At 46.1% G+C, this 24,561-nt stretch overlaps 1 protein-coding gene across 5 annotated transcripts in view; it reads left to right on the top strand.

The window, feature by feature from the left end:
• Positions 1–24,561, top strand: part of RERE (arginine-glutamic acid dipeptide repeats) — a 259,355-nt gene that overhangs the window by 40,970 nt on the left and 193,824 nt on the right. The window contains exon 1 of one of the 5 annotated variants that reach the window (XM_064172261.1): positions 8,730–8,821. The exons of 3 other annotated variants lie outside the window; for them this stretch is intronic. The gene's annotated coding sequence lies outside the window, so the exon portion shown is untranslated. Of the gene's footprint in view, positions 1–8,729; positions 8,847–24,561 lie in introns of those variants that run through there. One more of the 5 variants, XM_064172262.1, reaches the window with a different exon arrangement.

The raw sequence follows: 24,561 nt of genomic DNA, 5'->3' as shown, positions 1-24,561 counted from the left end.
TTTGTGCTCTGTGGCTTTTAATTGGTGCTTTTAGGTGGGCTGTTGGCAGCACTGGAGGCATAAGATGTGCAGTGTCGAAGTGAAGTCTTGAGATGGGCTTTGTGGTTTCCCTGAGTTTCGTGCTTCGGTGTTCTCTGCCGCTACTTGTGGGAGTCTGACACTAGATGGCACACTGCAGCTTGACCATCTCACCCGATGCGAAGCTGCTGCCTGACTCCTGTGCAGCCCCTGGTGACAGAATGTTTCTGGTGTTGCTATGCAGTGGCTTTAAAGCAGTTTGTTTGTTCCGTGGGAAACTTGCCTCGCGTGACCTGCAGCTCCTGGCCTCCTTTTGTCCGAGAGGGTTTGTTTCTGCGGTACATCTCCCAATGTTTTCTTAAATGAGTGTTTTGTGACAGAACATAGTCCCACGAATGGGCTTTTGAAGCCCTCGGTGTGTTGTTCTGTTACTCTGAGTGGGATGCTGTTAGGAAAAGGGGCGTTGTTGTGACACGTAGCACAGAGCTGATTTCTGTGTAAGGATGCCTTTATTTGAGAGAGTGCCTGATAAGCTACTGTAAACCACGCTTCACTATTGCCACCTCTTCATCTGCAGCTGGAGAAATATTGTGAAACTCGCTCTGACAGGCCTTTTGGACCGCTAATTGCTTGATATTAGCTTTCAAGAGTCGGCTGCTTCCTTTTAGTTCCCTTAAAGCATCTGTGTGGGAGGCTGAAGCCTGCTGTGTGAAACACGCTCCTACATCAGAGAAGCCTCATCCGTTTGAGAAACAAATCAAAATAAGCTGAGTCCAGCAAACTGCTGCTGTAATTTGTGTGATTTAGAGAAGGTCATGCTGCACTCGGAGCCAGGCAGTTTTGAACCTACGCTTTGAAAGCCTTGATCAAGAGGTAAGGAGACCTTTTTCAGAAGGATCAAAGGTTTAGTTTAAGTGTAGTAGGCTGTAGCACGGTCAAGGCAGATTAGATGCCTAGCACTTGGTTGCAGTTCTTACTCTGGTTGTGCTTTTGTTGTTCTGGTTTGGTTTGGGGCTAGTTTCTTTAGGTTCTATCAGGGAATGTATCACTTTGTGCTCTATTCAGACTAGTAGGTGCTCAGGCTCAAAACTGTGCGTGTTGTGCTCCAGCAGGGCAGGTGACAGCTCTGAGTTCTGTACCGTTCTTACAGCTCCCTCACAGCCCAAAGCACTTTTTGCTGGCCTCTTTAGCTTATGACCTGGGATGTTTCACATGATGTGTGCATAAGGATCCATTTTTGACATAAACCACTCATTCTTCCTGTGAGGTGGAAACTCTCTTGTTTCCTTGCTCCTTTGAACTTGTGAAGGGAAAAGGAGACAACAAATGAACTAAGAACCTTTGCAGTATTCCATGTTTCAGGGAGTTCTGGAGGCCTGTGGAGGAACAATGTCTGAATTAATTTCATATAGTGGTATCTTCTCCCTTAGTTTTGGGAAGTGAGGAGCTCCTTCCCCATGTAACTGAAGTGCAGTCATGTGGTTTCAGACTGTTAACATTTGTTCGAGATTATAGTAGAAACTTCCTGTTTTCAGAGCTTATCTCCCTGTCTGGAGGGAAAGATTATTATAGGTATGGTCACATCCTGTGGTTATTGTCACTTGAAGACAACAAGTCTATTGAATTATCTGAAGCCTTGGAATGTGAAAGCGATTACTGCGCTAAAAACCTGTGAGCTGTAATCACATTTCCCATCTCCACTGTGATTTCAATGAAAGACTGTAAATCCACTGCAAATTCTACATATGTTAGTTCAATTTCTGCTTCACTTGGTGCCTTGAGAGAAAAGCTCTTGGTGTAGAATCTGTCTTGCTTTTGGAAGGGAGGTTGTGAAGGAAGCATTTGGCAGTCATTTCCTTTTAGCCTGTGAGTATGAGCATGCTTTATATTATAATAGTTTAAACATACCACAGGCTGTTGATAGAGGTATCAAGTTTTCCATTCCCAAAGTTCCTTTGAGTTGAAACTGGAGGGAAGCACAGGCAAACTTCCGTTGTTTTACAGATGCTTTGATAGAGCTTTAAAAGCTCTGTTTGATTACTTCTTCCTTCCCTCCTTTTCTCTAGCTTCACCCCTCCTCCTCCTCCTCTCCACATTTAGCTATTGAGACTTTTAGTTTGTTTGCTTTTTCTATTTTCAGCTAACAAATGGTTTATGGAGGTTTTTTAAGTCCACTTATTAAATTTTTCCTTTTAAATGACTGTTCTTCCTGACAAGTAGTTGTTTGCTGTTGTTTTTTCCCTTGCTTAGCACCTGGTACAGTAAATCAGGTTTGTCACTTAGTCCTTAAATTTGAGAGGCTGCTGAACAGGTTGATGTCTTGTCACAAGTACCACAAAATCTGTCAGGCACAATAGATTCAGAGATTTATGGAATGGTGTAGGTTGGAAGGGACCTTAAAGATCATACAGTTCCAACCCCCCTGCCAGGGGCAGGAACACCACTTGCTAGCCCAGCTTGCTCAGGGCCTCATCCAGCCTGGCCTTGAACACTTCCAGGGAGGGGGCACCTACAGCCTCTCTGGGCAACCTGTTGCAGGGTCTCACCAGCCTCACTGTGAAGAATTTGGGTACTCTTGGCTTGCAGTGCATCATTTTGTCATTTGGAGTTTCCCAAGGCAGGGATGTTCTACAAAAACATTTTTTGGTTTTAAGTTTTGGTCCTTATGGCGAAGAGGAAACAAACCAGAGGGGATCTATTGAGGGGGGAAAAGGGATTTCTATGATTAGCAGACATGAACTTTGTGGCTTAAATTTGTCTTGCCTGGTTTGTTTTCAGTTCCGGATATGAAAGCTGTGGCTGGGTTTCAGGTTGCTTGTCTCACTACTTGTACCCTGGTAGCTTGGTCACAATATCCCAGCTGAGTTTATTACACTTCCTACTTACCTAGGCACTTAAAAGGCTCTCTTTTAAAACCGTGCCAAGCTGCTGCATTCCTCAGCTTATTCACCTTTTTTCTTTTCTTTGTTACCTCTCCTCTGTTCTCATGAAAAGTGAATTGTCTTTCTGGCTGAGTTTTGTTCTTTTTGGGGTGCAGCTGTTTTAGAGCATTGCCCTTGAATTTAAGCTAACTGCAGACAGAAAATGCTGCCTCCTCTCCTTTGTGTTGGTTTTCTCTTGGCCTTTTTGTGTGGCTCGCTGAAGTCTGGTTCCAAGGATTTGTAGAGCTGTCAGAATTGAGTCTTCAACACTTGCAGGGGGAAGGAGGGGGAGAAGGGTGTGGGTTGACCCTGCTGTGAACATTTACTTCATTGTATGGAGACCTGAAGTTGAACTCACTGAACTGGGCTATAGCAGGTTGTTTTGTTGGGGCTTTTTTTCTTGGTGGTTTGAAGTTTTTCAGTTGTTCTCGGCCAGCACTTCCTACGCTTGGCCTTCCTGTGAAACGCTGAGCTCTCGCATGTCAGCATGTGAATTGCCCAAGCCTTCACAGCTCCCCGAGGCAGCAACTTTTGTTTTTCCCTTCTTACTGTGCCAGAAATGCTGTGTGAAGCTAAGATAAAAAAAAACTGACCAGATGCCTTCCAAAGGCATGGCTTTACGCAGGACTTCATGTCCCTGAAGCACCAGCAGCACTTTGTATTGGTGGTGTTAAGGGTTCTGGGTAGGCTGAGAAGGATTCTGAGGCAATGTGGTTTTACCTAGTAACCAGCAATTGCACTAACTAGCAGCAAGTGCCATCAGTGCACAGGTGTGAGGTTTGTTCGTTTGTCTTCAGAGGACTTTTGTTTGCTCATGCTCTTGAGGCTTGTGCCTCTTGTCAGGTGAAGTTTGGTCCAAGGGTGATACCTTACAGAGTGGCAGTTGCCGGCGGCAGTTGCCAGCAACGGCCATGCCTGGCGTTCCTGGGCTTGAAAGTGGTTAAAATGAGGTTGAAGATCCTCAAACTTCTGTGCCTGGCCAAGTCATCCTTTGCCCGAGTACTGATGTGTGAGAGGCTGTAAGGACGTAGAGCTTGGCTGGAGGTGTTCTGAAGTAAGCAGCTGAACACAGGTAAGTGCAGAAGAGGAGGTGTAGCTCTTGAACCATGAAGTGGATGATAGCGTTAAGTTACCTGAGCAGGCTCTAGGTTAGGTGCTGTGTACCTAGAGGTTTGGAGGGGCAAAAAACCCTCTCACCTCAAGTGACACCAAACATCCAACCCAAAACTCCCAAATGAAACACCCATACCAAAACAAACCAACCAAAACTGAAGCCAACAAAAGAAGCCAAACCTCTGAAGGTTTGTGGCCTGTAAAGGCCACAGGTTCTGTCTGGGAATTGGTGAGGCAAGGAAATGGTCGATCCAGATGCTAGCAGTTCTACACCAAATTAAAATAGCTCTGCTCTGATTCCTCTGCTGATTTTTAACCACCACTGCCTGCTCTATGTGCAAATGTGGTGGAGCCAAGTGGACAGGGCTGTGTTTAACTGTGCAGAGCTTACAGTCTCTCTCCTTAGGCAGACTTGGATTGCACAGTGAAACGGCGTTTGGACTCCATCGAAGCAGTAACAACATTGCACTGAATTTCCTCTTGGAGATGATGTGCTAGTAGCATGGAAAAGCACCTTTGTGGAGCGAGTTGTAGCTGAATTAGTGCTGTTGCAGCTGAATTGGTGCTGTGGCAAGAAGCTGCTTAAAACTCAGTGCACATTTCACCTTGGGTATTCATTTGGTGTTCGCACATCTACAGGCGTAGGCCAGGCTTGTCCTGCTTCAGGCAGGTCTGAAGAGCTTGGACAGCAGTTAAGTGCCTCGTCAAGAGTTGGGTATTGCTTATTCTCTGCTGTGTTTGTGCTAATAAAAGAGTCTGTTATTTGCAGAGGAAGAAAACATCACTTCTAACCTGACCAAAGGTTTTGTGTTTAGAGTAGGTAAAGCCTGGATGCTTTGATGTTGAACTGAAAACAAACAGAAACTGGTAACAAATAGTCACTGCTCCTGTTCTGAGCAGTTAAGGTGACCTTTCATGTTAGCAGCCCAGCCTGTTTCCTCTCCTCTGCTGAGGAATCTTCGGCTGACCGTTGGCCTGAGGAATTCTCTGGCTGTTTTTCAGTTTGAACTGCCTCTGCTTCAGGCTTTTTGTTTAACCGGAGGTATCGCTGTTGTTTTGGCTGGGAATACAGTGAAAGGGAAACTTCTGACTGGAATTAAGTGACGCACAAGAGAAGCAGTGCGGTGACAATAACGTGAAGCCCTCAGCTCGTTCGCCTGCTGCATTCCTCTTTCCCCCTGCCCAATGTCAAATCCAAAGGGAGAGCCTGAAGTGCATGGAGCTCTGACTGCAGTGTTAAGTCCCATTTTAAAAATAGGTTCGGCTTAGCAGGGGTTTAATGTGTTACACTTGTTGCTTGCCTAAGCTGGGAAGCGGTGTTACATTAGCTTTCCGAAAACACTTGCCCTGGCACACATCTCCACGTGGTGCTAAAAGTAAGTTGAAGGCTCCTTTTTGTTGGGTTTGTGCAAGCTAGACAGTTCTTGAGCCTGCTTTGTGAAGGATGAGCGAACTGCGTGACTTCAGTGAGCTGCCTTTAAGTGTTCCTGGGACCTCTCTGTCTTGGATGTCTCTTAAAAAGTTAATTTACCCATTTAATCTCCATAATCTCATTAAGTCTGTTTACGGTTAGTTTGTGTTTCAAGTGTATACATAGCTGGTAGACCTGAAATTGTTCCTTTGGAGCAGTTTTTCTAGTGGGTGAAATCTTTATGCGTGCTGGATGGCTAATTGCACCCGAAGAAGGGGAGAATGCTGCTGATGGATGGATCTTGGGGCTTGGAGGGAGTATATCTGTATTTAATAGTCTTCAAATCTGCACGTCTGCATTTGATATTCCTCAAATATGGTAGGAGTCTTTCAGGGAGTGATGAATTATTCGTGTTTGTTATGAGTACTATGTCTAGAAAGCAGCAGATTTTACAGCCCTTTGAAGATACACTGTCTGTCACTTCTCAGTGCTCAATCTTTCATGAGCTGGAGTGCGTAGGTACAGTACACAAAGTGTTACAGGATTCATGGAAAGCACTGCAAGTGAACGGCTGCTTCCCCATTCCCAGCTGCAGGGGAAGGTGTACCTGGTGTATGTGTACGTGCCTTTAAGCCATGCCAGGAACCACTGACAGCCAGGCAAAGCTTTATTCTTTTCAGATTTCCAGCTTCTGTTGTTTGTTGTCGTGACCTTAATGTTTCTTCAACTAGGTGTTCTATTTAATTATAATGTTTATAATAAATATCAGCTCCCTCGGCTGCATGCTTAGGCCTGCAGCCTGCCGAGCGCTTTGCTTGTAACTGCATCCCTTGTCTCAGTTCATTATCTGTTAATGGTACTCAACGTGACAGGGTTGTTTTGATAAATGGAGCCTGCCAGGAAAACTGGGCTGGATTTTGCAGGCAGAGGAATGAGCTGTATTTCATTGTGCAGCACCAGATAACTGAGGCAGGCTGGACCCAACACATGTGCGAGGTCTCTCAGCAGTTTTTGTCCGGTGGGTCGCTGCTCAAGCCCACTTTAGGTCTCATTCATTGCCTCATCCTTGTGCAGGTGCTTTTTTCCTTGAGTAGCCTTTGTGTATGTATAACTCGCTTTCCCTTCCTTTTTTCTTCAGACAGGTGTGCTTTTGGTGGTGTTACTAAAGGAAATGCTGGTGTAAGTTTGTAATCCTGTTACTGGCAAGGGTGTGTTTTATGACCAAGAAAGGATTTTTTTTTTCTTCTCTCATAATCCATTTCACAAAGACAAGATTAAAAAAAAAAAAAAAGTCCCTATTGCAAAATGGAGCTGGAGGCTGTGCTCTGTGCATGTGGTTTTTATTTTAGTCTGTGAAATGGGGGCAGATCTCTGTATCTCACAGGAAAGCCAATTAGTGAAAGTTCAGTTGTTTCTGATGTCAGTGATTGAATGCTGTGGCTGCTCTGTTCATTCAAGAATCTCCAATATGCTGTACAAAACCAGATGGGGCTTCAGATGATTTCACTGCCATCTACCACACTGCTGAATTCTGGAGTTGCTTTGCAAGACAGTGCCTGAGATCCAAGAACACTCACCAGTTCTCTTGCTGTGTTCAAACTGCTGGATCCTGTACTCTGCACTGTTTAAATGACTTTCATCCTAATAGGATACCAAAAAAAAGTCTGCAGATATGCTGTTTATTTTTCTTTCTTCTAATTTGAGTGCATTTTCCCAATATAGCCTGACTTCTAGGATTTGTGATCCAGGCTGGCTGGGTCATCTGCCCTAAAGGGATAAGGTGTTTTAAAACAAATATCCTCAAACAGGATATTTCTCAAATAAATGGAGCTTGGCCTGACTTAATTCACTGCTGGAAAGCTCTTTTGGAAGTCATTAGAAGTAAGCCCTGATTTAAATACACACTGGAGCAGTGAGTTCCTCTCTCTGATTTGCCAGGTGCGGGGCCACATTCGGTTAGAAACTTGAAGTGAGGATAAACACAGTGTGGTTGCTTTGTACTGACACTAGGATTGAATTTCAGCTCGGGCAGGTTTGGAGCTATCACACGGCTACTTGGTTACAAAGCTTATTTTGAACCAGTTCTCTTAGGGATGGGCTGCAGTCGGGAAGCTGCTGTACAGTGACAAGTGCTGTGCCACCAGCTTCAATTGGTATCGATCACAGCAGCCTCGTGGTGTGGCAAAGGCATGAGAATTCATCAGCTCCTTCAGCTCCCTTAGTGGGGTTTGGCAGCTGCTTCTAGGAAGCGCAGGATAAAATCCTGAAGTTGGGCCTTCGTTTCCTGAAGGACCAAGGCGCTGCGCTACAAAGCGTGGTGGGAATAGCTGCGGATTATAAAGAGAGGGAAAGACACAACTCCAAACAGCAGCAGGAAATAAGTTGGCAGGCAGTACTCGAAGGTGTTGCTCTAATTAACTGAACCTTGAATGTTTTTGTATTTTAAGTTGGCTTTGTAAAACCAGCCTTGAGAAGGTGTGCTCCCTTGTTTATTTTATAGCTGTAATGCAGCTGAAATACTGCTGCGTGGCTAGGAACTGGATTTGCTTGGCAGGAAAAAAGTGTACGTTGCCCTCGGGTAATGGATTACATAGATGGCTTGTTTTGCATGCTATTCTGCAAGGGAAATAGCCAAGCTTTGCTCTAAAATTAAGTCGATACCAGCAGCTGAAAGGTCATGGTTGTGGCGTTAAAGAAGAGTGCAAGACAGCGAGATGCAGGCAAGTTAGGGGTTTGCATGAAGACACAGAGTAAGAGGCAAGTAGTCATTATTATTTAAAATTGCCAATTAAATGCAATTAGAAGGAACATGTTTTTGCTGAGCAGATGAATTTCTGCCTCTAATGGGGGGAGGGAAGACGTCGTAGAAAGGATTTTCGACAAAATGGCTTTCTAATTGAACACGCTGCCACCAGCACAGCCTTGTGGAGCCGCGGCTCGTACCGTGACCCTGGCCAGGCAGCTCTTTCTTACCCATCTTAGGCGCGAATGCCGTGTGTGAAGGGTTCCCTCCACCCCTCCGTTTATCTGCATTTTCCCCACCCCCTGTGTGTTTTGATCCGCGGCCGTGGAGCCGAGGCGGGCCGGCAGCATTAACATTCCCGGCTGCAGCTCGGCGCTGAGCCGCTGAGCACTCCCGGGGATGCTTTCGCCTCCTTCATATCTTGCTTGCAGATGCATTTTCTAGCTGACCACGCTATTAAAGAGCTGCCATCAATCACGGGGCTCCCGGTTCCGGCTCGGCTGAGCGGGGAGGAGGCAGAGGCGGGCCGCCGCCGGGGGAAGGAGCGTGTGTCTCCGTCTGCCTGCCTGCGCCCCGCCGCCTGCACCGGGGGAGCGGCGGCGCCGGGCCGGGCCGGTGCGTGAGAGCCGGGCGGGGCGCGGTGGGTACCGGGGATGGCGGGGTACGGGACCGGCGGGGCAGGTCGGCGGGCGGGTTCCGTGCCGGGTTTTTCCCCCTTACCGCTGCCTCCCGGGGCCGGGCGGGGGTCGGAGGCAGCAGCATGTGGCGGGGCCGAGCTGCTGAGGTAAGGGGGCGGCCGGGAGCTAGGGCGGGGGGCGGCGGCGGCAGCGGCCCCGGGAGACACCGCTCGCTCCGCCGCCTGCTCCGCACCCCGGCCCAGCTGCTCGGCGGCGAGGCGCAGGGGCCTCCTTTTGTTCACCAACTGCGCCGTCTCTTCGCCCCCGGCCCCGCTTCCTCTCCTCTGTCCTCCCCTGCTCCGCTTCGCGGGGGCCGCCGCCGGGCAGCCGGAGGAAGAAACAGCGGGCGGGGTGCTGGGGTCAGGCTGTATCCATGGGGTTTGCCCGGCCTCTGCCTGTGCCCGGGACCCGCGGGGGAGTGCTCTGAGAGGATGGGGTCCGGACTGTGCCTCTGGCAGCAGAGATGAGGGTCAGTGGAGCAGCTCCCCTGGCAGAGGCGATGGGTGACTTGGTGCCTTACGCATGCAAGTTGTTTCCAGGAGGAAGGTTGTGAAGGTTGCTCCTAAAGTTGACTTAGCCACTGATAACACAGCAAGCACCTGGATGGAGACGCCTGGCTTGAGTCTCTCGGCTTTTGGTTGCTTCAGTTGTTTTGGGTTTCGTTTGTTTTTTTGTGACAAGAAGTTGAGTCCCTTCGGTCGGTGAGGTGATAGTTTCCGCTGGCCTGGGAAGTTCAGGATGCTGGGAGTCCGCAGGGTGTTCTTTCCGTAACAAATGCTTCACCTCTGTGTCCTGAATGTGAACAGCGGAGCTGAACAGAGTGCTGGGTTTAATTCTGGGTTTTTAAAGCAGCGGAGATAAGCAGATAAGGATTGCATTTTCCTTATCCTGTAAGAAAGCACTTTTTCACTGCACTTGAGAAAATGGAATGCCTTTGAAGTACTAATTGGTACGGCGTGTGGGGGAACTTTTTGCTTTGCTTTCTTTCCTTTTTTTTTTTTAAAGCGACCTTTAATGGTGTTTTAAGATAGTGACAGGAGACCTGCTTGGCCACTTTGTTTCCTGAGGAAGAAACCAGCTCTGCTTTGTTTTGCAGTTGGTTTTAAGCTGCTCTTGAGTACATGTGGCTTCGCACGGCACGGGGCATTGTGTGACTGGATGGCCTCCTCGCAGCCATATGGGGCTGCTTTAATTGCTGGTGGATGGAGATGGCAGTCGACGAGAAGACTTTATTTTTTTTTAAGCTTAACGTTATTGTTAGGCTTGAAGGAAAAGGGAGGCGCAGAATGGAAATCTAGTGGAGTGTGGTTTCAAATGCCTCACCACTATGTTTCTTCTGGGAACTCGGTTTAAAGTAAACTGGATTTAAAACCCTACAGACCAGCACTGTTCCAATGTAAAGCCGTTAATCTGCAGGCAATTAGTTCCAGACGTGCAACCAACTCGGCGTTTTTGTCAGTTTTTGTTCCTCCAGTCGTGTTTTTGAATACTCATGCCTAGTGACTATCACCAGACAGGCGTTGTAGATGCTTAACAGCAAGTTGAGAGCTGTGGAGGAGCCACATTTCAAAGCTGCCTTTTTTTTTTCCTTTTTTTAATTTGTTTTTCCAAGCCTGTAATTTAGGAGTGTTTAAACTATTTTATAAAGATCTCTGGGACCAGTGAAAGGTGGTTTTGAGTCCAGAGCACTTGAGTGCTTATTGTACTCTGGCAGGCTGGGCGCTTGGCAGGCAGTTCGTGAACTGTTATTTGATCTGGCTGCACGATAGATTTGACTAGGATTACACAATTTCCCCCCCCAACCCTCCCCGTGGCTGTTTGAAAGTGATGCATCAGCGAGTGTTGTTCAAGAGCATATTTTAAGACATGAACTGCGTGTATTCAGTTTAACCACGCTGCCAGAGAAAGGCAGTTAAGAATTTGTCTTGTTTTGTGGTTAGGATTTATGAATTGAGGCGAGGGCTGACGTAATCTAGCCTACCACTTCCTTTGTGTGTGTTTTATACTTGATAGTGCTTTGTTTTACTTAAAATAGCCGGCACTGTTTCTGAATTACTCTTCTGCTGTCCTTTATGCTGTGGCCTTCACAGAACCCCAGAACGATGGGAGCTGGAAGGGACTTCCTGGGGATCAGCTAGTCCAACTCGTTTGCCAGAGCAGGGTCACCTAGAGCAGGTTGCTCAAGACATCATCCAGACAGGTTTGGAATGAGTCCAGAGATGGAAACTCCACCAACCACCTCTCTGAGCAGCCTATTCCAGTGCTCTGCCACCCTCAAAGTAAGGAAGTTCCTCCTCGTGTTTACATGGAACTTCCTGTGTTCACGTTTGTGTCTGTTACTCCTTATCCTGTCACTGGGCACCACTGACAAAAGCCTGGCCCCATCCTCCTGACACCCACCCTCGAAGTATTGATAAGCACTGAGGAGCTTTCCCCTCCACCCCCAGTGTTCTGCAGGCTGAAAAGCCTCAAGCCCCTGAGCCTTCAGCTTGTTAAAGTTGTGTGATTTTGCCTCTTGGAGGAAATGGTTCCTTCCTTTTTCACTGAGGTTCAGTGAATTGCTTGCGTGCTAAGTAGATGAGACTTTAATTTTAATTAACATAGTGATGTGTACAGCTGTTCTGTCAGGATGCATCGATTGTCTGGGCAATTTTACTACGAGCTGTAGAGCATCTCGTGGTGTGTCTCTCACCCCCTCTTTTGTTTACTTTTATGTGAAGGTGACAAGATGGGGCTTTTGTTTCCTGATGTGAGTGGTTAATAGCTCCTCTGCTAGAGAGCTTTGCTTTGATTCTTTAATGTTGTGTGTGGAAAAGAAAATAAGCTATTTATTACGAAACTAATCCCAAGCCTTGTTTTTTTGGCTCCAGGGGGGTGTTATGCTACCCGTTGTTTTGCTTGAGAGTAGCCAGGAGGAATTCCTTACTTCCTAATTGGGCCGGGTCAGCAGTGTTTTCTTTCTGCTGTACTGTGAATGAGTTCCTGCTGTAGTGGGTGACGTGTAGGTGAAGAACTTAGAGGCTGATTTTACTCTCTTACCTGGAAAAAACCCAAACCACTTTTTAAGTGTATAAAAATGCCTTTCCTTTTGGCAGCAGAGAGAATCTCCATCGTACTGAATGTGAATCTCTGGCATCGATAGTCGATTGCATGAATCTTTAACCCAAGTTTTTTCATCTCCGTGTGCAGAACACTGAAGGCTGCAGTGCAGGAGGGGTGCTGTAGGGAAGAAGGGATGTGTCGAGCAAACCGGAATCAGTTGGCATTGTTCATGGCATGTCAAGTAGACCTTGCTTAGCCTAGCTCTGGTTTACTGTTTCTCATGTTAGTGTGTCTGTTTCAAACAGAGCAATCCTCTCTTGGTAAAGAAAGCAAAAACCTGTCATGGTGTAACAAGTAAGAAAAAGTAGGACCCATGGAAAACTTCCTCTAAGTTAGTTTTATGATGAAAAAAAAAAAACCAACCAAACCGTGAAGCATCTTGAAATGCATCAAAGGGAAATCTGGTGTGTGTGTGTGCTTAATACATCCACTTCCTTAATAGAAGTGAAACTCTTTCCAGAAGAGTGGACAAAAATGACACTTATTCCAGAGTTTGCCTGGGGTAGTGATTTGAGTTTTGACCTTTGGATACAAAGTGAGAACAAATAGTGTTGAAAAATGTAAATGATTAAAACAAGCTGGCCCTTCCTGAGGAAACTTTGTCAAGTTTTGCCAGGAAAAGGTCCTGGGGTTTGGAGAAATGTTGCACTACTGAATAAATAGTATTTGATTGTGGTGTGTAGATCCTCTTACTGCCACATGGGTTTTTTTTCTGTAGTGGTGGGGGTGGAGTTCAGTTTTTTCCTAATGTTAGGAAGAAATGGTGGCTGGAAATTGAACATTAACACATAGCTGTGCCCTTCTCTTGGGAAGTGGCAGCCAATTTTGAGAGCAAACTTGGTTTAATTAGGCTTGTCTGAAAATGGATATGGCTATCATTTTCATGGGAGCTGACAGTGCAGTGTGAAATAACAAATCTGGAATGCTTTGGTAGCAGCTCCTGAAAGTTAGATACTTGCACATTTTTCAGCTTTTTGCGTTTGGTTTATATTTTCAATGGACTGTCTGTAAAGAGCTGTGGTGAATCTGCAACAGGTTGCACAGGGAGGCTGTGGATGCCCCCTCCCTGGAGGTGTTCAAGGCCAGGTTGAATGAGGCCTTGAGCACCCTGGGCTAGTGGAAGGTGTCCCTGCCCATGGCAGAGGGGTTGGAACGGGATGATCTTTGATGTGCCTTCCAACCCAAACCATTCCACAAATCTGTGAAAGGAGCAGCTTTTACTAAAGCAAACCAGTACTGGTAGAGAGACACTGCTGCTTCTGCAGCCCAAATTTCAGACATGGAATAAATTTTGTCCTAAGTGCTGATCTGGATTTTCTTGCAAGTGGCAATAAAAGAAGTGCTTTGGCTTTGGCAGTGTTTCGTTCTGAATTTGCTTATTTGCAGAGATCAAAACAACTTGGGTTTGAAATAAAGCTGATTTTTTTTGTTAGCAGGCAATAAGTGTTTTGGCAGCATCTGGAGTTTGATAAGCTTTTATTCTGCTTAGATGCTTGAAGTTTAAAAGCATTTAGTAGTTGGAAGGTTATTATTGTCAGGTTTTGTGTGTTAATCTTGTTTTGGAAGATCAGGGCCTCTATTTTGATGATTGCTGGCAACTGGAGAAGGTGCAGGGAGTTTTGCCATTCCGTTGGGTATTGTAATCCATAGTTCTGTAATTGCTCTTCTTGTTCCTCTGGCTAGTAAAATGATGGCAGTAAAACATGCTGAAACTTAAAAATTGTGTAGCTTTAGGTGCTTTACTGGAGTGGTTTCAGCCTGTTAATCTTATCAGTCTATAAAAATCAACATATTGACCTAAACCAGGACCAATATGTTACTTCCTCTGCCTGTGGGAAGTTCACAACCTTTCCCTTTCTGCCAGCAGCTCCCCTCACCACCACCACCACCCCCCCCCCGTATATTGTTTGGAAACCCAGCAGAGAGCAGTAGGTGTTGTAACCCGGGCATGAGTCGGACCTGGGAATTCAGTTGTTTGTGTGTTTTTGTGTTGTGAAGTTTGGGTTTAGTTGGTGACTGATGACTGAAAGTGGCCTCAGCAGGTAGCTAAACCACAAGACAATATGAAAATGACAGAGCTGTAATACAAGAGTCAACACAATTCAGGCACTTAAGGTTGGAGGCTTTTCTTTTTTCAGCTTGACGTTGTAACAGATCCCTGTAGAATTTATTCTTCCAGGCAGTCAAAACATGCTCTCTTTGCTCCATTTCCTATTGAAATCTAACAAAGGAGCCAAAAATCAGACTTCCCTTTCCTGGTAATAAAGCTATTCCTTTGAGATTAGAGCTGGAAATGGATTTCTCTCTCTCTTTTTTTTTATTATTATATATATAGCCATTCCTACTTAATTGAATGTTCTTAGGAATCTTGTCTGCTGGTTTGTGTGAGAGTGTGTCAGGAAGAACCCATTTAATCTGCATGTTCAATATTAGACTGTTGTAACTGGCTTCAAGTTGGAGCCTTAGCCTGTGCTTGTGGTTATTACTGGTATAAAGAGTTAAGAGCAGCCCAAGGTTGTTAGATCATTTGGAAACTGATTACCCTTTCACAGTGTAATAAAGTAATTATGAATAGGGGATGAAAATTGGTTGCAGTCTGTTTCAACATTATGACTGCCTGTCTTTAAAAGAAATTGCATTGTCCTCTTTTGTGTTGATCTTGGAATTTGCATATTGAAAGCACGTCAGATATTTGCCACTTCCAGCTGTAAAAGCTAAGTAGCATTAAAAAAAACAACCAACCCAAACCCCAAATGATGCCATCTGTTTGTGTAGGTTTTCTGTGGGGTTTTTCAGGTTTTGATGATATTTCACCTTGGCTCTGTTTTCTTCACAATAGTACTTGGCACTGTTGCTAGGGGAATTTGAAGTATGCACTGGGCTGAGCTGAAAGAATTCTTTCATGAATGGATGTAGCAGTTGAAGCTCAGCAGGGTTGTTGCAACTTCATCAGTTGGTAGCAGGGTATTTTGCTGCAGCCCTGACAGCAGAAAAGGTGGTGCTGGGAAAGAAGCTGTCTTGATGCTCTGGCCAGTTTTAATTAAGGCAGCAGTTGATCGAGTGCTTCAGTAGGTGGGGAATAGCAGTGTGAAGTTTTAATATTAAAAATCAGCTTTAGCCTAACTTTTATGCACAACTGAGATGAGCTTTGGTGCTTCCTCGGGGCTGGTGAGATGAGTGGTTCAGCACAGTGCAGGTAGTGCAGCATCTCTGCACATGCAGAGCTGTGGGGGCTTTGTTGGGATGGTGTGAGCAGGCTCTTTGACACCAGTGCAGAGCCACGACTTGAAGCTCGACTGGTATGGCAGGTTTCTGTCATGGGCTTCTTCACAGCTGGAAAATCAAGTCCTTAGCAAGCTGCTTCAGCAGAACGTTTCAGGTATTCTGCTGCAAGCTAAAGAGTGCACCACAAGAAAGGTTACCTCTTCAGTGTTTCTAACGCTTCCTTAAGGCTCCTTAGAACAGCTGACACAGCTGAAATACCCACTGGAAGTCTGTAAGTAAGCATGAGATTCTGCAGTGTGTTTTGGCAGGGATGTATCTGGGTCCTGGCATTGTGGATGGAGTGAGTCCAGAGGGGGCCACAAAGATGATCAGAGGGATGGAGCACCTCCCCAGTGGGGACAAGCTGAAAAGGTTTGGGCTGTTGAGCCTGGAAAAGAGAAAGCTCTGGGAAGGTCTTAATGCTACACTTCAATATTTGAAGGAGATCTACAGGAAGACTGAGGAGGGACTGTTCAGTAGGGCTTGGAGTGACAGGACAAGGGGCAGCGGTTTGAAACTGGAGCAGGGGAGATTTAGGTTGGACATCAGGAGGAAGATTTGCACGAGGAGAGCAGGGAAAAACCAGAACAGGTTGCCCAAGGATGTGGCTGAGCACTTGTCCCTGGAGACATTCGAGATCTGACTTGATGTGACCCTCGGCAGCCTGCTCTAGTTGGAGGTGTCCCTGCTGACTGCAGGGAGATAGGATAAGATGACCTTTAAGGATCCTTTCCAACCCAGCGCTGTCTGTGAATCTGCTTTGTAACCGCTGATGGCCTTTTCTTCAAACCTGCCATTTGAATGCAGATTGAACACTGGAAATACTCCAGGAGCTTGGGTTGCTGTATTTCTTTGTTGTTTTTTGGTTTCCTTCCACAGAAGCTGTAAAGTGTGTTAACTGTTCTTCTTAAGCAGATAAATCATTTAATCCTACAGATAAGGATGTGGATAGATGATGAATAATAGAAACCTCCCCCTGATTATCTTTAAGACATGTGACAGGACAAGGGGTAATGGCTTCAAAGTGGAGGAAGCTGGATTTAGATTAGATACTTGGAAGAAATTCTTCCCCATGAGGGTGGAGAGGCACTAGAACAGGTTGTCCAGAGAAGATGTGGAGGCTCCCACTCTGGAAGTGTTCCGAGTCGGGCTGGATGATGCCTTGAACAACCTGGTCTAGTAGGAGGTGTCTCTGCCCGTGGCAAGGGGGCTGGAAGTAAGGTCCCTTAAGGTCTTTAGGGTCCTGTCCAACTCTAACCATTCTGTGACTGCAACTTTTTGTGCCTCTTAGAGCCTAAATTGTGCATGTGGCTTCTTCAGTCTATTTTTGTTTGGAAGCATATGTGAGGAAAACAGTGGTTGTGTGTTGGGTTTCTGTTTGTTTTGTCTGGATTTAAAGAAGGATTTTTTTTTCCATAGAACGTTTGCTCTGGTTTTTACTTTGTTTGGGAGCGTGTGGTTGCTCGGTTTGGGTTGGTGGTGTGTTTTCTCCTCTCCAAGAAGAGTGTTAACTTTGTGGGAGTGTTTTTTAAACTCTCTGAGCAGTGTGAGTGAAGCTAAACCTGTCTGAGAAGCAATGGGTAAAGAAATAAAATGCACAGCACCAGTGGAAAATCGGTTTCACTTTGCAGTTGGGCTGCAAGCGTGATGAATACCCTTCTGCAGGAGTTGATTGTGTTATTTCTTGGCTCTATGGATGCTGGTTGATACTAGAATGCTATACATCAACATTTATTTCAGATTCTGAATGAAGAAGTTAGATAATTGTTTGGAAATGTCACTTACACCGAAGTTCATTCTGATTCACAGACCAGAGCATAATTCAACATGTGTGTTAAGAACTAGTCAGCACGTAATAAATCTCACCAGAGCTGTATCTCTTATCTCACGGGAGAGAGGCACCAGGACTGCAGGAGAAAACAGGCTAATCCCTGAAGTGTTGGCTGGATTTAATGAGGTCCCAGTTGCTTGGGTAACTGGCACTTGGTGAATTTTCTTCTGTAGCATTTTGAGAGTAGCTCTTAAGTCAGCTCCCGATCAGGTTAGTGGTTCAGGAAAGAACTTTGGCATCCTCCTGAACTCCTGCTTGATAAGTTGAATGCTGATGTGCAGTAAGTGATGGAAACTGTGTAGAGGAGAATCCTCACAGGTATGCTTTTACAGGTAGAACTTCATTGCATCATACTGACAGTAAACAGTTCCATTTGGTTGGCTGCCTTTGCTAAAGGATGGCTGCAGGTTTTTATTGGGATGAAGAAGCAAAACACAATAATCTTGGTTTGGTTTTGTGGGGATAAAGGAAGTCTTAAAAGACCTTGGTTGATTAAATTGATTAAACACTGCCCTCAAAGGTTGATGGTGCCCTGCTTAGCCTGGTGTCTGTTGTCTCCAGTGCTACTACAGACTCCAGATAGCTTTGGTAATCATTTAAGGTTGTCTGAGTGCTGTTACTGAAGTGTCTAACCTTAAAAACACTTCACCTTGAAAATGAAATTAGGAATTTTGTACTGCTTCATTTCGTTCCAATAACCTCCATTTTGGAAGATATTTTTAGTATGATTTGTGGCTTGTGTGGTCTTAATTTGCATGTCATGGAGTATTAATGTGTAATTATGACAGAGCAGGAAGTTCTCCTTTAGGTTTTTTTTCATGTGCTCGTTTTTCTCTTTAAATGTTCCAGGACTTACTGTTGTGAGAATGTATCATTCAGTACACAAAGGATGAGTAGTCCTGGATTGAAGGACAGCAAGGCACAAGAGAACAAAATCTTTTGCCACAGTCCCTCTGCCCACCTCCTCATGAGTACTGGTAGCAGATGTGCGGTGGTGTTGTCATGCCAGTGAGGCCACCAAATGTCTTCTGTGGCTTATTAACACAGTAAGGGGAGTAAGACGCTGGCACAGGTTTCCCAGGGAGGTTGTGGATGCCCCCTCCCTGGAGGTGTTCAAGGCCAGATTGGATGAGGCTTGGAGCAGTCAGGTCTAGTTGAGAGGTGTCCCTGCCCATGACAGGGAGGTTGGAGTAGATGAACTCTAAGGTCCCTTCCAACCTAAGCCATTCTATGAAATGAGAAACCTGCTACTGATATGTGGTGTGGGAGCTGGTAAGAACAGTGTGTAGGTGAGTTCCTGGGGCTGCTCATCATGGTCTGAATACAGGCTCTGTGCTGATGTCAACTTGCTAAGAACTTCCTATGGCTGCAGGACCTGAGCAGAACTGCCATGATTTGATGGGGTGAATTGAGCTCTGTGGTGGTTATTGTAACACACACTGTGTTAAAATAAATGCAGGTGAGAGGGGATGCTGATTAGCAGCAATGAAAGTTTCTGTTGGGCAGAAAAAAATACATAATAAAGAATCTGAAGGGTCAGGATTTTTTTGTTTCTTCTTGAAATTCTCAGTTATTGAGCCATAATAAGTCTGTTTAATGTAGTCTGTAGTTCCATAAGGTGTTCTTGCTAACCACTGCCTCTCTGGAGTATATTGAATTTAATGAACAAACCTCAAGGCTTTGGAACTTTGTGGAAAAACAGGTTTAAAAGTCAGGCAACCCTTAGAGTATCCTGAGAAGAACCATATTGTGGGCTGTCTTCATTTCAAAACCAAAGGCTAATCTTGGTGTCAGGAGGGAGTTCTACCTGTTGTAGATGGATGTTCTGTACAGTGCTTTGATTGTGACTCCTTCAGGTTTTTTTTCCTTAAGAGGGTTAGAAATGAAGCTCTGAGGTGGAACAAGATGTATGCTTTGTTCTTGCTGGGGACAGGTCTCTCAGGGTCTCAGTGTGACCTTGGGTACGTTGGATGTATTCTAGGGTGTCTGAGAATCAAAATATTCATAGATGGCTTTGGGGTGGAAGGGACCTTAAAGATCATCCAGTCCAACCCCCCTGCCAAAGCAGGATCATCTAGGGCAGGTCACACAGGAGCACATCCAGGCAGGCTCTGAGAGTCTCTGGAGAAAGATTCCACAACCCCTTGGGGAGCCTGCCTCAGGGCTCCAACCTCCTCACAGTGAAGAAGTTTTTCCTCATGTTGTGGTGAGACTTTCTCTCTTCCAGCTTGTAGCTGTTGCTCCTTGTCCTACTAGACACCACTGAAGAGAGAGCCTGGCACCTTCATCTTGACACCCACTCCTCACATGTTGATAGTTGTTGGTAAGATCCCCTCTCAGCCTTCTCCTCTGAAGAGTAACCAGCCTCAGGTCTCTCAGTCTTATTCCTTGTAGGAGAGGAGTTCAAGTCCCTTCTTCATCCTTTTATCTCTCCCTTGGACTCTCTAGCAGGTCCCTGCCTCTCTTGAACTGGGGAGCCCCAAACTGGCCACAGTACTGCAGGTGTGGTCTCCCCAAGGCAGAGCAGAGGGGGAGGAGAACCTCCCTAGAGCTGCTGGACTCACTTCTCCTGATGCACCCCAGGGTACTGCTGGCCCTGCTAGCCACGGGGGCACATTGCTGCCCCCCTTGCACTGGTAAGGTTTTGTGACTTGAGACCCTAAGTGCTTGTTAGTGCTTTGTGTGGGTGCAGCGAGGGCAGGGAGCTGTCAGCGAACACATCTCAGTTGTTGAGCATGATGAAGAATCTGCTGCCCGTTTGCTGCAGCCAGTCTGGAACAGAGGCAGATCAAGGCTGCATTTCACACATGAATAAGCACACTTAATCTCCTGATTACAACAGTGCTGCTGTACTGGGAAGGGAGGCTTTGTAGGCAAGAAAACTCTGACGTCTGCTCTGTCATTAACCAAAATAAGCTGCTCCTCAGAGAAAATGAGACCAGTGTCTGAAATTAAAGACAGTTTCCCTAGACAGAAATATCATCTGTCTTGGTGGCTTATGTAAAAACTATTTGAAAACACTGGACAAGAAAAAAAGTGTCCTGTGAAATCCATTGCTCATTCTGCTGACATTGTACCCTTTCCCCTCCTTTGTTGTAGGGCTGAAAGAGAACAGAATTCCTTTGTTTCCACTGTTGTGGAATTTTATGGAGCACTTAAGTGGCATAGCTTTAGTCTTGTAGACAGCCTCTGCAACTCTCGGGATGCTGCTTTCTTTAGAGAAATTGCTTTAATTATAGCCACAGTGGAAATGTCTGGTCAGACAGCTCACCAGAGGAGCCCACCCTGCAGTTATTCTTCCATTTTGAGTAGTTCAAATCCACAGACAGTTGCATGGAGTTAAATAAAACTGCTGCTGTGGCTGGAGACCAGAGGCTTTGCCTTTGCTGCTCGAAGAGGGGCTCCAAAAATAACCTGATCCACTTTTCGTTTGGGTGGTTTAAATGAAGATGTTGTGGAGACCTTCAGAAGATGAAAGGCTCATGAGAGGGTAGCTGAGTGTTCAGCCCTTTTAAAAATGGAACCTCCAAGAAGCAGAGCTGTGTGGATAGGCATGTAGGAGGTGGCAGTCTGGCAGGTACTTGTGGACTTGCTGCAGAGCTGAAGGGACCAAAATAATACTCAGAGTGGAAACAAATTAGTTGTGAGTAGAGATGTGCTCACGTTTGCAGTGACCCGCAAAGCAGCGCTGGTCTCACTCTAATAAACACACAAATGACTGTTCCCAGAGCTCATTTGTGTCTTTACATGACCTCACAGGATGGCCTGGTGAATGTGATCTGCCAGGAACTCTGCTAGTCCTGCACTTCTGAGAGCAAGAGCTGTTGTGAAATGGACATGGGAGTTCGTTGCATGGAAATACTCAGAGAATCACAGAACGTTGGGAGTTGGAAGGGGTGTTGAAATATCATCCAGTCCAACCCTCCTGCCAGGGCAGTCATGCAGGAATGCATCCAGGTGGGTTTTGAATGTCTCTGGAGAAGGAGACTCCACAACCTTTGTGGGCAGCCTGCTCCAGGGCTCCAACACCCTCACAGTGGAAAAAGTTTTTCCTCTATGTTCCCGTGGAACCTGCTCTGCTCCAGCTTGCCCCCAGTGCCCCTTATCCTGTTATGGGACATCCCTGAGCAGAGCCTGGTTCCATCCTCCCGACACTGCCCTGCACATCTTCATCAACATGAACGAGGGAGCCCTCAGGCTCCTCTGCTCCAAGCTAGCGAGACCCTTGGCTTGGTTACCCTTGAGCACCAGGAATTGCTCACCAGGCTTTGATTTCTTTGGTGTTCCCCCGGGCTGACTGTGGAGCATTTGGGAGTGTTTCTATTTTACCAAACATAGTACAGAGCTTTTTTGTTATTTTTGTTGCCACAGACTTGCCTGTCAAGAAATCCATATGTGTGCTTTCAGGGTTTACCCTTTTCTGCTTCTCAAAGTCTGTCGTTGTCTTCTGAAGCCTCTCTCAGCAAACTTCTTTTTACAAGACTTGATGATTTCCCAGGATGAAGTGAATTTACTTGTGGGTTGTCTGGGTGTCCCCATGGCTAGTCCGTGGTGGTGATGGTGGAGTGGTTGCCACTGCCTTTGAGTTCTCCACCCTGATCTTCTTTTTGTCTCGTCTGGGTGTTGTACACAGACTCACACAATGTTTGAGTTCCAGACCAACCCTCTGCCAGATCAGGATCACCTAGAGTAGGTTGCACAGGAATGCATCCAGATGGGTTTTGAAAGTCTCTGTGGCAGGAGACTCCACAAGCAATCTGGGCAGCCTGCTCCAATGTTTTGTCACACTCACAGTGAATATTGTTGGCTGAGTAGTTATCCTGCAGTTCCAGTTCTGGCTTGTTATGGTTACTGGAAGGAAAGCAAAGCAATTGTGCCTGATAAAAGTAGGATCTGTTCAAAATAATCTGCTGTATATATCATAACAAGTTCTTCTGTAGCTTTTTCCCCTCCCTGGTTAAAGTGTTAAGCAACCTCATAATGCAAATGTTTTCTTGGCTCCAAATGACATTAAATTCCCTAGATAATGGTTCTTGTTACAATAGCAGCTCTTTACAGGTCCCTTGGGCCCTTTCTCCCCTAACAGCCTTTTAAAGGAGAGAGCTGTGTTGTACTATATGGACACCTTAAGTCTTATTTTTTTAATGATGTTATGGGACAACCACTTTACCTTACTCAGACACATATTGTTGTAATCATTTACATTAGCCTGAATAGCTTTAGAGCAAGAGAAGGCTTGTATTTGCTGTTTGGGGATCACTGTTTAGTCCCACAGGTGATGACTTGAAGGCCATTAAAGCACCTTTTGAAATGACTGGAGTTGTTCTGAGCATTGTGGGTCAGTGCAGTGGGCTGGGATCCGAATTTCTGTCCTATAGTCACAGGGTCTTTTCCAACCAGAATTCTAGGACATTAAAGTCATCATAGTCCAATCATTATCTAGTCTGTTGCTTAACCATGCCACAGAATCCAAAACTGGTAGGAGATGATGAAGATCATTTGATCTCCTCTTGATGCACACACACCAGGATACCACTGGTATTCTTGACCACAGGGGCACATGGCTGTCCCATGGATAGTTTCCTGTCCACCAGGACTCTAAGGTCTTCCTCCATAGCCTTCTGCTCTGTCAGCCACTCCTCCCAGCTTGGCAGCAGTAGCTGAGGGTACACATCTCTGTGCCTTTTAAACAGCTCCAGGGATGGGGATTCACCCACCTGCTCCAGGGTTTGAGCACCTTTTCAGTGAAGAAAGTTCTTCTACTCTTGGCTGCTCTCTGGGTTTGAAGTGGCCGCTGAGCCACGCAGCCCTTAGGCTGCTTGATAGGCAAGAGGTGAAAAGGGGACAGGATTTGGGAGAGGCTGTCGGCAGTGCTTGATGTATCACAGCATGGGAAATGAGGACTGATCTCCTCGGGTGGTAACTGAACTAACAGCCTCATATCAAAATGAGTGTGCAGGCAGCTCCAGCATCCCTGCTGCTTTTCAGATTCCTCACCAAACAGCACTAGAGAGAAGAGGAAGTCAAGCTAATTTATCTGTTAAAATTGGGGAATCTTCTTGGGAGCGCAGAAGCTTTCCCAGACTCTTGATTTGGCATTGCTGCTCTTGAATTCATCTGGGGAGAACTGGTGACTTCTCTGGAATTCCATGACTTACATGCCCTGCTTTCATTACTGGGAGCTCTGTGTAAGGCTGGCTGAAGGCAGGTGTTCTCAGGAAGTGTCTCTTTGATTTCTAGTGTGAATATGATACAAGAATTGCCCAACCTTATCTGGAGGAGGTAGGAGCTAATACATTACTGTCCTAGTGCACAATAAATTATCTGTGGGGCAGCAGTGTGCCCTTGTGGCCAAGAGGGCCGATGGTATCCTAGGGTGCATCAAGAAAAGTGTGTCCAGCAAATCTAGAGAGGTTCTCTTCTCCCTCTGCTCTGCCCTGGGGAGACTGCACCTGCAATACTGTGTCCAGCTCAAGAGAGGCAGGAATCTGCTGGAGAGAGTCCAACAGAGGCTGTGAGGATGATGAAGGGCCTTGAAGATCTCTGCTATGAAGAAAGACTGAGAGACCTGGGGCTGCTTATTCCAGAGAAGGCTGAGAGGGGATCTTATCAATGCCTATAAGCATCTGAGAGGTGGGTGTCAAGATGAAGGTGCCAGGCTGCCAGTAGTAGAAGAAGGAAGAATGTGTACAAGCTGGAACAGAGAAAGTTTCACCTCAACACAGAGAGAAACCTCTTCACTATGGGGGTGCAGGAGCCCTGGAGCAGGCTGCCCAGAGAGGCTGTGGAGTCTCCTTTGGAAGCTTTCCAGACTTACCTGGATGCATTCCTGTGCGACTCACTCCAGATGATCCTGCTTTGCCAGGGAGGCTGGACTCAATCTCCAGAGATCCTTTCCAACCCCTAACATTTTGTGATTCTCTGATTAACCCCAAGTGTTATCCTTGGTCTTTCAGGCTACTCTCTGATCAGAGCTGATTGTCTTGTAGAATTTTCTCCTTGGTACTTCTTGAATTGGTGACCTTTTGTAGGTAGTTAATTCTTCTACCTGTCCTATGCCCATTAGAACATCCCTAGCATTCCCTCTGCTAGGTCCTTACCACTCCACTCTTGAGGTACCCTCAGGATTGCCTGGTAAAGCTGGCTGCTTTCTGAGGAAGGAGGTAAAGAGCCTTGAAACATTCTTGAGTAAAATGAGACGGAGCACGTTCCTGCTCTGAAACACCACAGGAGCCATGCTAAAGAGCCTGTCATCTGCTGCTGATAAATGCAGAAGGGTTTATTTTGCCTCCTGAAATCTTGCTTTGCCGCTTTTCTCCTCTAAGTTGCGTAGCATCGACATCGTGTGGAAGAAAGGGACTTAGGATCTTATCCGAGCTGTCATCCTGCACGGCTCATCTGTCGAGCACCCCTCGACCTGGATTTCAGAGCGATGCCCTAATATCCCGAGTCAGAGCGGATGGGGGTGAAGGTGGAATGTG

This window comes from Pogoniulus pusillus, chromosome 36 (assembly GCF_015220805.1).
Source record: "Pogoniulus pusillus isolate bPogPus1 chromosome 36, bPogPus1.pri, whole genome shotgun sequence".
Taxonomy (NCBI): Eukaryota; Metazoa; Chordata; class Aves; order Piciformes; family Lybiidae; genus Pogoniulus; species Pogoniulus pusillus.
This window is presented reverse-complemented; position numbering and strand designations above follow the sequence as displayed.